The sequence below is a fragment of the Sycon ciliatum genome, chromosome 2, assembly GCF_964019385.1.
Source record: "Sycon ciliatum chromosome 2, ocSycCili1.1, whole genome shotgun sequence".
Lineage (NCBI taxonomy): Eukaryota > Metazoa > Porifera > Calcarea > Leucosolenida > Sycettidae > Sycon > Sycon ciliatum.
The window spans coordinates 48,081,427-48,092,617 of record NC_088644.1 but is presented as its reverse complement, the minus strand read 5'-3'; the positions used below and the strand labels follow the sequence as shown (position 1 = coordinate 48,092,617).

The window sequence follows — 11,191 nt, the reverse complement described above, 5'->3', positions numbered from 1 at the left end:
ATTCATTACTCAGCTGTGTGCTTGCCATGCTTACTACTACATGGTTACGGAAACAAATTCACGGTTCACGTGAGACTCAGCTGCAGGCTGAGTTTTTCGTTTCCGTAGGAACGCCACCACCCTCTAGGATCAGCTTAGCTGATAAGTCTGTAATTTTCCCTACTTTCGCTCAAATTCCGTATTGTGGATGTAGGAGTGTTCAGTACAATTACGGGAAAATACGGAATGTGGTCAGCACTGCTAAACTATTATTTGTGTGATATTGTCACGCAAACAACTCTTTACCAGTGTATATATATACCAGTAGATTAGAGAGATTGAGATTCTGTGGGGAGAACTGGGCACTGTGAGGATGTGTAGGGGCACATTGGGGGGGGGGGGGCTGTGAGGATGTGTAGGGGCAGGGGAGGGGGGGGGGGCTGTGAAGATGTGTAGGGGCTGGGGAGGGGGGGGGGGGGCTGCAGGTGCGTACGCAGGGTCACCTCTAGGGGGGTTTCCAACCGAATCACAAAAATATGACTCGTTTTAACCCTTTCTAAAGAGCCCAGGAAATTTTCAAAATTACGCAATTTTTTCGTGTTCTTTGGATCATAACTTCAGTTCTACTCACTCAATCTTCATTATCTTAGGCTTCCTGGAAGTGGAAAGGTACCAGGGAGAGAATGAGGTCGAACATGATAGCCAGGACACAGTATAGCCATGTACATATCCAGCGCTATGTGCTATAGCGGTAGAGTGCAGCGACGCGCCGGTGCGAAAAAAAATGCCCCAAACTGGGCCAAAGGCCCAAACGCGTCCTGCTCCAGCGATTTCGTTTTTGTTAATCGCAGAGTTTCGATTTGTTTGCTGTGTACTCTTGAAGATATCACAAGTGAAGCCCCTGCAAATTTGAGCAAGGCAGCGTGACAAAAGTCTAAAATTCTCGATACTCGCTTCGCACTGGGCGCTTTTGAAATTGCGAGATCGCGGCCCAACTTACGAACGATTTATCTCAGGAGACATTGCTCGCAGCGCGTTGCAAATTATTTCAACCGACAGCTGAGAGTTTTCTATTCGACCTGGATATTTGGATCGTTGGATTTGAGCCAGATTTGACTGAGTTACGATCTGTTGAAGTTTTGCATTCTTGCCAGATCGATCGTGCGCCCTACCAAAATATGCCCAAAAACGTTGCTCGTTTGGAACATTTGGGGGGTTTCCGGGCAACGGGAAACCCCCCCCTGCGTACGAGCCTGGGCTGTGAAGATGTGTAGGGCCATGGGAGGGGGGGGGGCTATGAGGATGTGTGGGGGAGGGGGGGGGGAGCTGTGAGGATGTGTAGGGGCACATGGGGGGGGGGGTGGCTGTGAGGATGTGTAGGGGCAGAGGAGGGGGAGGGGCTGTGAAGATGTGTAGGGGCAGGGGGGCTGTGAAGATGTGTAGGGGCAGGGGAGGGGGGGGGCTATGAGGATGTGTGGGGGAGGGGAGGGGGAGCTGTGAGGATGTGTAGGGGAGGGGGGAGCTGTGAGGATGTGTAGGGGCAGGGGAGGGGGGCTGTGAGGATGTGTGGGGCGGGGGGGATGTGTACGGGCCGGGGGGGGGGGGGCTGTGAGGATGTGTAGGATGCTTGGACGGTGTGATGGTTGTAGTGGGAGCTGGAATGATGTGATGGTTGTAGGTGGGGGGGGGGGGGAGCTGTGATGGCGTAAGGGGTTGGAGTCTGTGAGGGTGTAGGTGTGTGTGGGAGGGGGGGGGGGGGGCTCATTTTTTTCGTTTTCCAATTTCTTGTTGTGTGTATCTTTTCTCTATTGCTAGTGTGTGCGTACACGTATGTTAACGTTCAGGTCTGTGTCGGTGTCTTTGTCAGCGATGTGTGTGGATATGGCAAACCATTCTGTTGATTCCCCTCATTCAGTTGTGGCTATCAGATAACAGTGGGCAGTGTAGTCAGCAGTGTAGTCGATAGTGTAGGCTGTCAACCCTGTGTACTCACTGAACTGACTATGTGTTTTGTTATGTGTCCAGGCAAAGAAGAAAATTGAGAAGATAGTGTTGTCATTAGATGTTGGTAAGGGATAAACTGTTGAGTGATTATAATTGACTATCAACAGAGAACACATCTCAAACGATGTTGTTCTTGGCATTGTCGGCATCGCTGTCATCATAGTCGTCAACACTGCTTTTTCATCCTGTGATCAAGATTGATTTTTCAAAGTATAAAAATGTGGTATTCACTTGGAACAGTCAGTCATAACTCCTAACATTTTGTTGTCCTTTTTTCACCATAATGTGGTAATTCCTGTTGTTCTTTCACTTGCTGAAATTAACTGAATGCTGTTGTGTTCTCTTCTCTTGTGTTTTGTGTTCATGAACAATTGTCACGAAGACTGAAGAAGTGTGAAAGCAGCTGTGACGGGCAAGCCTAGTCTGCATAGCCACGACGGGTGACGTCTACCACTCGTGTGTGTGTGTGTGTGTGTGTATGTGCGTGCGAGCACGTCTGTGTTTAGATGCATGGCATTTTAGGAAATTAGTAAACCGACTTCCCGTCTATAATTTGCTTTTTGGTTCTTGCACTATCTGCTGGATGTGATCCATACATTCTATTCGCCATGCTCTTTACAACTACAAGTAAATTTTGTGAATAATTTTCATTGTCGTCTGGGAAGCAATTAAATTACATCATAGCTGATCGTTGTCCTCCACCAGCCTGCACTGTGAACTAAGCCAGTTTTATTACTTTTCCCTCTAACTAAATTTCTTATTATGCAGCGCTGGCTGAATATCGTGTACAATAATTGACCGTGCCGTTCTTTGTATTTGTTTCTTGGATTTTTCTTGTTTCCGTACACGTGACAATAATGCTGTTGCCTCAGCTTTGGTGTTTTGTACTTGTACATGGAAAGATTATTCCTGATGAAATTTAAACTCTCAGATATTCCAAATAGTCTTTCTGCTCTCAGACTATGCTAAGTTCAAGTTTGAACTGAAGCTAGGCGGTTTACAGGAGAGTACGAGATCACCACTGCATGCCGTTGTATATGTACGTGTGTGTGTGTGTGTGTGAGCGCGCGCACCTAGTAGGTTTGATAGTTGCACGATGTTTAGAGACCTTTGCCGCAATCCTGGGGACGGTATCTTGATGACTCGACATGGCTCAATATTAACCGGTCAGCCCTAAATAGGTAATGGGAGTTGCAAATGCATGTGTAGTGTCATTCCAAGGCACTTCCTTTAGGTCTTAAAATATTATGCTATTATTTTCGTCAAATTATGCTTTTCGCATTGCTGAAAAATTGCAGAAGTATGCTATTTTTATGCTAAAAGTTACCATATTATGCCGTATTATGCTCACATAACATGTGCATATTATGCTCCTAATGTATGATGGTTCTGTGCAAAATTGCAGGGAAATATTTTTGTAGAGGGCGTTGTACTGTAGTAGCAAAAGTTCAACGGGGTCAGCGCACCATCCGACCTAGCTACGACCGTCACTGATTGAAGTGGACTGGACATTAAGGGAGTCGTAAACCTACGACTTCCTGGTGCATCTACTTGTACTTGTACTTGTAGAACATGTACAACTGTATGGAATTTGATGCGAACAGGCGGATTATTCCAATTTTATGCGATTCGTATGCAATTTGCCTCGAATTATACGATTATTCGATTTTGGTAGGAATTATGCGAAAAATTATGCTAGCCTGCCAAGGCCTAACTTCCTTGCTATCGCCGTGATAGCATATTTTGTGAGACAGTTCATAAAAGGCATATTGAGCGACAAAGGGAATATTGGAATGAAGCCAGCACATAATTCAAATATTCTGAAGAAAATGAGGACAAAACATTCATACTATGGTCAAAATGCGTTCAGAAATGCCTTTTATGGATGAATTTGGAATGGTTGAGGCGTTTGCTACATTCCCCATGGATGAACACTATCACTACGGTTGCTGCGGCCACACCCCAGCCATACTATTCCGCATGTATTTTGATTTGCACCATAAGCATGATAGCCGCGAAGCCAATGGATATTCCCAGGTTGTAATTTTACTGAAATGATCTACACTTTCTGCTTATGTCGAGCATATTTTGGCATATCTTTTTGCATATCTTGCTAAGCCTTTGGCATATTATGGACGTTTTCTCTGATATGCGACGAGCATAATATGCTCTCTTTTTTAGCATATTTGGTCGAGGCCTAACAGTATGACTTGTCTTATCAGGACACGTTACGACTAAACACTGTTCATAACCACTAGTCTTATCAGGACACGTTACGACTAAACACTGTTCATAACCACTAGTCTTATCAGGACACGTTACGACTAAACACTGTTCATAACCACTAGTCTTATCAGGACACGTTATGACTAAACACTGTTAATAACCACTAGTCTTATCAGGACACGTTGTGACTAAACACTGTTCATAACCACTAGTCTTATCAGGACACGTTACGACTAAACACTGTTCATAACCACTAGTCTTATCAGGACACGTTACGACTAAACACTGTTCATAATCACTAGTCTTATCAGGACACGTTACGACTAAACACTGTTCATAACCACTAGTCTTATCAGGACACGTTACGACTAAACACTGTTCATAACCACTAGTCTTATCAGGACACGTTACGACTAAACACTGTTCATAACCACTAGTCTTATCAGGACACGTTACGACTAAACACTGTTCATAACCACTAGTCTTATGAGGACACGTTATGACTAAACACTGTTCATAACTACTAGTCTTATCAGGACACGTTACGACTAAACACTGTTCATAACCACTAGTCTTATCAGGACACGTTACGACTAAACACTGTTCATAACCACTAGTCTTATCAGGACACGTTCCGACTAAACACTGTTCATAACCACTAGTCTTATCAGGACACGTTACGACTAAACACTGTTCATAACCACTAGTCTTATCAGGACACGTTACGACTAATTATAGGTTAGTGCATGGCAGGGAGGGCCTTATGGCTTGTTAGTGCCCGACAGGTTAGCCTGAGGGCCGTAGGCCCGAGGGCTACCCTGAAGGGCACAAACAAGCCATAAGACCCTCCCTGCCATGCACTAACTATTTTAGAACGAGGTTACATGCATTATCTCACTTCCATTATGCTTGTGTACCACTATATTGGGTAGTTTTGTGATTTGTGTGCTGAGAGACTTGGTGTGGTATGAAAGAATATTTTCTTCTGGTAAGTTATGGTAACTCAGCACCACTTAGGACTACTAAAAGTAGAATGGAAGCAAATGAAATGCTGGGCTCTTATTGCGAGCTTCATTCTTATTCATACATGTAGCTTGTGGAGCTATTTAGGGGCTTTGAGAGCCCCTTGTCGATAACTCTAATGACTTTGATCTTCTGTTTTTATAGGTTTCCGCAAGCTGTTGACAAAGAAAATTCGTACAGGTGAAAGAATACGGGAGGCAAAAACCGTACACACTTCTGAATTGCGTAGCTTTTAGTAGTACACCGTATACGTTATGCAGAGTTCATTATCTGCACCGTACTATTATGCATACAGGGAGTTGTACGCACCAGTTTAGAGTATATTCAGCGGGCTTTAAACTAATCCAAGGCCCTCGACGCGTCATCAAGAGTAGTAAAATAACGATTGAGCGGGCTTTAAACTCTGATAAGGCCCTTGGCGGGAATGTCGCTGATTGGTCGTTTCCTAGACAACGAGACAGACCTCGTTCTAAACACTGTTCATAACCACTAGTCGTATCAGGACACGTTACGACTAAGCACTGTCCAATGTCCATAACCACTAGACCAGGTGTACTGTTAAAGCTGATTATTTCGGTGGTGTTTTTTTGCGGTAACTTCGGTGCCGACAATTTTTACCGAAAATAAAACGCACCGAAATTTTCGGTAGAACCGATTCTGTATACATGTCGTACTAGTACACTTACTTGGAAAACGGGTTTTAGCGAAAATTTCCCTCCACAGAACCGCCGATTTTGGCGAATACCGAAAATATTGCACACCGAAAATTTCTGCTTTTACAGTATTGTTGAGTACAACAGGAGAGCAACGTAGCGAATCAGGTCTAGCTGCAGATCTTCTTCGAGTGCGAGTCGAGAATCGAGAATCGAGAGTCAAGAATCAAGAGAGAGTTGAGAGAGAGAGGCAACGCCATATAAAGGGCCTGGGTAGCTATGGCAAACCGTGGACGCGCAAATAGCTACCCAGGCCAAATGAATGATGCATGAACTAATGAATTATTTGAATTGATATATTGTAATTACTTGTGGGCCTAACATACCACTCTTCCATGAAAATAGAGCTCCGCGTCCTCGAGGAAAAAAGAGAAAGAACATCTTTTTAGGAAAATAGTTTATAAAAAACAGTAGTAAACCCAAATCAGTCTACCGTCTTTCTGACATTGCCACTCGAACTTGACAATGGAAGCTGCTTTTCGTATGTGCAGATACATTGGAGCCATGGTGTTTTTGTATTATGTTTGTGAGTCCTTCCCGGAAGCAAATGCTGGTTTTTATGCATTCGTGTAATTACTCAGCGTTATTTGCAATAATAATAATAATAATAATTTCAGAACTAAATATTGCGACAGAGCTTTCGGCCATATTTTCAATTCATCGCATTCCCAACTCATCACAACCACGCGCTCTTCAGCCGAACCATACAGACACCAGCAAGGACACTTCCGTTGAGAGATAATATTGCTCCACGCCTCTAGACAGCTGTTTCGCTCCCTGTCGGAGCTCATCAGTAGAGGATGATAATGATGATAATGGAGGAATGATCATTCTTATACACCAGAAATGGCGCAAGTGCGCGCTTTCCACATATATCAATGGCATATGAAAGCTGCTAAAATGGTAAAGTGTGAGAACAGCGATAAATAATCATAGTACGCGCTCATTGGTGGAGGAACACACCACACAAGCGACGAAAATCTTACTCGGAATACTGATGCCAATGGAAAGTACATGTATGTTGTTTATTATTATGATGTTGCAATGTCCATGTATGCAGGCGAGGCGAGACTCACCGCCGAGATCCCCCAACGCCTCGCCTGCATACATGGACATTGCAACATCATAATAATAAACAACATACATGTACTTTCCATTGGCATCAGTATTCCGAGTAAGATTTTCGTCGCTTGTGTGGTGTGTTCCTCCACCAATGAGCGCGTACTATGATTATTTATCGCTGTTCTCACACTTTACCATTTTAGCAGCTTGCATATGCCATTGATATAAGAGCCCCGGCCAGCGAAAACCAGCACTTGTGTACTTGATATCAATCATCAAAATGTGACGTCAAAGTTTGGGACGCGCAGTGAGCTAGCTGGCTTTTGAAGATTCTTTTTCGATCGAGTGGGTGTCTTCCTTGTCAAAGGAGTTTCAAGTGTCTTCAAGTGAGTCTAGTCAATTGATTTCAGCGCTAGGTGAGAGCTCGTAAAACGGAGGTTGAGTTTAGACACAGCGATGGCGACAGGTGTCGCGACAAGGACTTAGGTCCAGAGTTGTCAGCGTGAGACTCCCTGTACGAAGCGGCGCTGAAAGTTAGTTCGCGATCGGAATTATTTCTTTGGTGACGATCTCGCTGAGTTTGTCCAGCAGTGGCGAGTCTCATATTCATAGCAACGAAGAGCCCTCATAAAATCGACACTGGATACTAGTGGCGACGATAGTCAGTGCTGGAGTAATAGCAACTGCGAGGAGAGGCTGAATGTCGACCCGCTGAGAGATCCGTATTTCTACATCGACAACAATGATGTTGCAGACACTGATGGAGGGCTTCTCACGTCGCAAAGCAGAGCGTAGTATTATCAGTACTGTACCTTGCCAGACGACGCCAAGCTGGCTGCTGCCTGTGCTGAGAAAGGAGATTCCTAAAAAGTCAAACCGGCTGAACGCTTTGGGGTAACATCTTCAGGTGCTACAAAACGCGAGTATTCACTCATATCATTGAAATACTTATTATGCTGAAATCATGATCAGAGTGAAAGTGTGCAAGGGAGTGGATGTCAGTGGTATTGGTCAGTACATCTATCAGTATGGCAAGCTTGGGACAACGCTCAAACTGCCAGCACAGAGGTCCCTGAACACAATTTGGAAGGCCAGCCACCAATCATCGTTTTGCACTCTGGTGTTGTAAAGAAGGTGGTCTATACAGAATATCGTCACACTTCTAAACTACTCATGCCTGCAGCACCAAGAGGGCAAGCCGGACTTGCATTCTATTTACTTACATGTACCTGTTCCACATCACAATCAGAAACTGTAGGATCAACTTGCATGGAGTCACTGGGCATGGATGCTGTGCCAACTGTACCGAATCTTGACCTGTGTGACTTCAAACTCTATTTTCCATGCTTTCGCTTATCAGATTGTCACCAAACTTGATAACTTGAATGATTAATAGTGAAGAATCAATTTCGAGCGAAAAAATAATTTTTGAAAAAATTACACATGTTCAGGTTTCTGCTGGCTGGGGCTCGATTATGTGGAAAGCGCGCACTTGCGCCATTTCTGGTGTATAAGAATGATCATTCCTCCATTATCATCATTATCATCCTCTACTGATGAGCTCCGACAGGGAGCGAAACAGCTGTCTAGAGGCGTGGAGCAATATTATCTCTCAACGGAAGTGTCCTTGCTGGTGTCTGTATGGTTCGGCTGAAGAGCGCGTGGTTGTGATGAGTTGGGAATGCGATGAATAATAATAATAATAATAATAATAATAATAATTCAAAGTATTTTCAGGCAGTTCACTTCCCCGACTGATACTTTGAATTTGAAGTTCTCCCAATCCTTTCCAAATTAAATCACATTCTTTCACCTCTGGTAGTTTCCAGAAACTGACCGTGGTTGGTCCCCTGGGGGAGGGAAAAAGACCCAAGTGCCATCAGTATGTGTGGCACGTGTTGTGAGCTGCCTTTGGAGTGAAAAACTTGTCAGCGCCTTCTAGGTTCAGCCTGGTCCCATAGCTCAGTGGTTAGAGCATTGCTCATGACAAGCAGGGTCCCAGGTTCGAGTCCTGGTGGGTCTGGCGTTTTTTTCTCTCTTTTCAGGCAGTTCACTTCCCCGACTGATACTTTGAATTTGAAGTTCTCCCAATCCTTTTAATAATAATAATAATAATAATAATAATATATCTCGTTGGAGCAACCAACTTCAATAATAATAATAATAATAATATAGGTTTGCTCCCCACACCGGAGCTCGCGCTATTCCGCAAGTCAAGTGCCAAGTAAAGTCGGCGGAATAGCGCGAGCTCCGGTGTGGGGAGCAAACCCTTTCTTACAAGTCATCGCCGAAGTCGCAACCACTACTTCGTACTGTTGTGCCCAGCGCGGGCTTGCGACTAGTTGGTTTGGAGGTGACAGCGTTGCGAATGACCGAGGGTCCTCGACGTCTGTCTCACCGTCCAGGAGCGACACTGACTCACGCTGCTATCTGGTGTTCACGAGGTGTTTGTCGCGCTGGAAATGGAGCGTCTCTGTAAGTTTGTATCCCTGGTGATGTTTGTGCCTGGAGAGCACTATATAAGTGGTGAACTTCAGGCACAATCTTCCTCAGCCTACTCAAGCTCAACTGATGAGGGGTGAATTCCCCGAAACACTGTGTATTGAGCAGGGAGTGGCGCTTTCTTGCAGGTTTGCCGAGTCGAAGGTTCGATGGACTTCTCGTGTGCTCTGGATGGCAGTCGTGAGTCAGTCAAGTGTCAAGTAAAGTCGGCGGAATAGCGCGAGCTCCGGTGTGGGGAGCAAACCCTTTCTTACAAGTCATCGTCGAAGTCGCAACCACTACTTAATAATAATAAACCCAATCATAACAGTAGTAAACCCAATCATATTACACAGTAGTAAACCCGATCAAAAATGTAATGTAATGTAACCCAATCATAAATGTAATCGGCATTTAAGACACGCATATAATGTTGTAAATCTTGAGGCGAGGTGATCTAAGAAGAACGACAAGGACAACGACGAGGAAACGACAGGTACCCGGAAGACAACAACTTTTCGAAGGGCCTGCCCGTTCGCGCAACATGTTCACACATATATTCAAAACAACAAGGATGGCACTACACAAGAACAGGCGAAAACCGTCGAGGTGCGAAGAATCGAGTAATCCTTCATTAACAAGACAAATCCTCAGTTGCACACTCGCTCTGAAAGAGTGGGCGTGCTAGCAACATCATCGGGACAAACGGACTAAGACCCACAAGACACAAAAAGACGCACACACAAATGATATAATCCGCAAGTTCAAAAAAGGAGAAAAAGAAGCGCACACACAAGAAACAACAACGCACACACAACCTGGCAAGGACGATGGACACAAATCGGCACGAAAACGACTATTAAAGACTACCTTTTTCAGGCAATCAGGACAAAACGATTAGGACAAGGACAAGGACATCGCAAGACAAACCAACGGTTGGTGCGGACAAAGATAGGGTCACGACGAGGGAACACACGAGGACGACGATTGAGTGGCGGGGTCGAACAGTGGCGGTATGGCGCGTGGGGTGGCATGGTTGGTGCGTGAAGTCGGTGAGGTGGTAAAACGTCGACGTCGTAGTAGCGGTGTAACTGTGCCGGTCGTGGTCGTGGTTGCGGGCGAGGTCGTAGTTGATGTTGGATGGGCGTGTTGTGTCGTCGCGGTGGTCGGTACGTCTGAATGCTTAGTTGTTGTCGAATGGCTGTTAGTAGGTTGTCGATCGAAGGCGTCGGTGGCGATGGTGCGGGCGTCCGTTTATTGTGGCGTCTAGCGCCATCGAGGTGCGCCGGCCAGATCAATGGCGGCGCCGTCGCTTGCGGCGCCATCGCTTGCGGCGAAGCTGGTGCCGACGGTGGCCGGGGCACCGGAGATGGCGTGTCCATGCGAGCAAACCAGCTAGGGCCCCGGGACGGCGACCCCCACGGCGACGGATTCCATGCAGGGGATGAAGGCGGCGGCGGCGTTCGCTGTATTCGGTCAGCGACAGGTGGAGGCGGAGGCGTTGTTGGCGGGGAATCCGGCGGAAACGGAATCCGTAATGCCGTCACCAGGTTCGGGTGCATCCGTGAACCCTCGTTCATGTTACTGACATGCGAAAAACAACACCCAGAGCACACACACTAAAACCAAGACACGAGAACATCAACAGAGAAAGAGAAAGAAAACAAAAAACAAAACAAAAGACACGGCCAATGAAGGATACG

The 11,191-nt window shown here is 45.6% G+C and overlaps 1 protein-coding gene across 1 annotated transcript in view; it reads right to left on the bottom strand.

Annotated features, from left to right (window-relative positions):
- LOC135810289 (uncharacterized) overlaps nucleotides 1-11,191 on the bottom strand; it is a 184,927-nt gene that overhangs the window by 3,706 nt on the left and 170,030 nt on the right. The window lies entirely within an intron of this gene.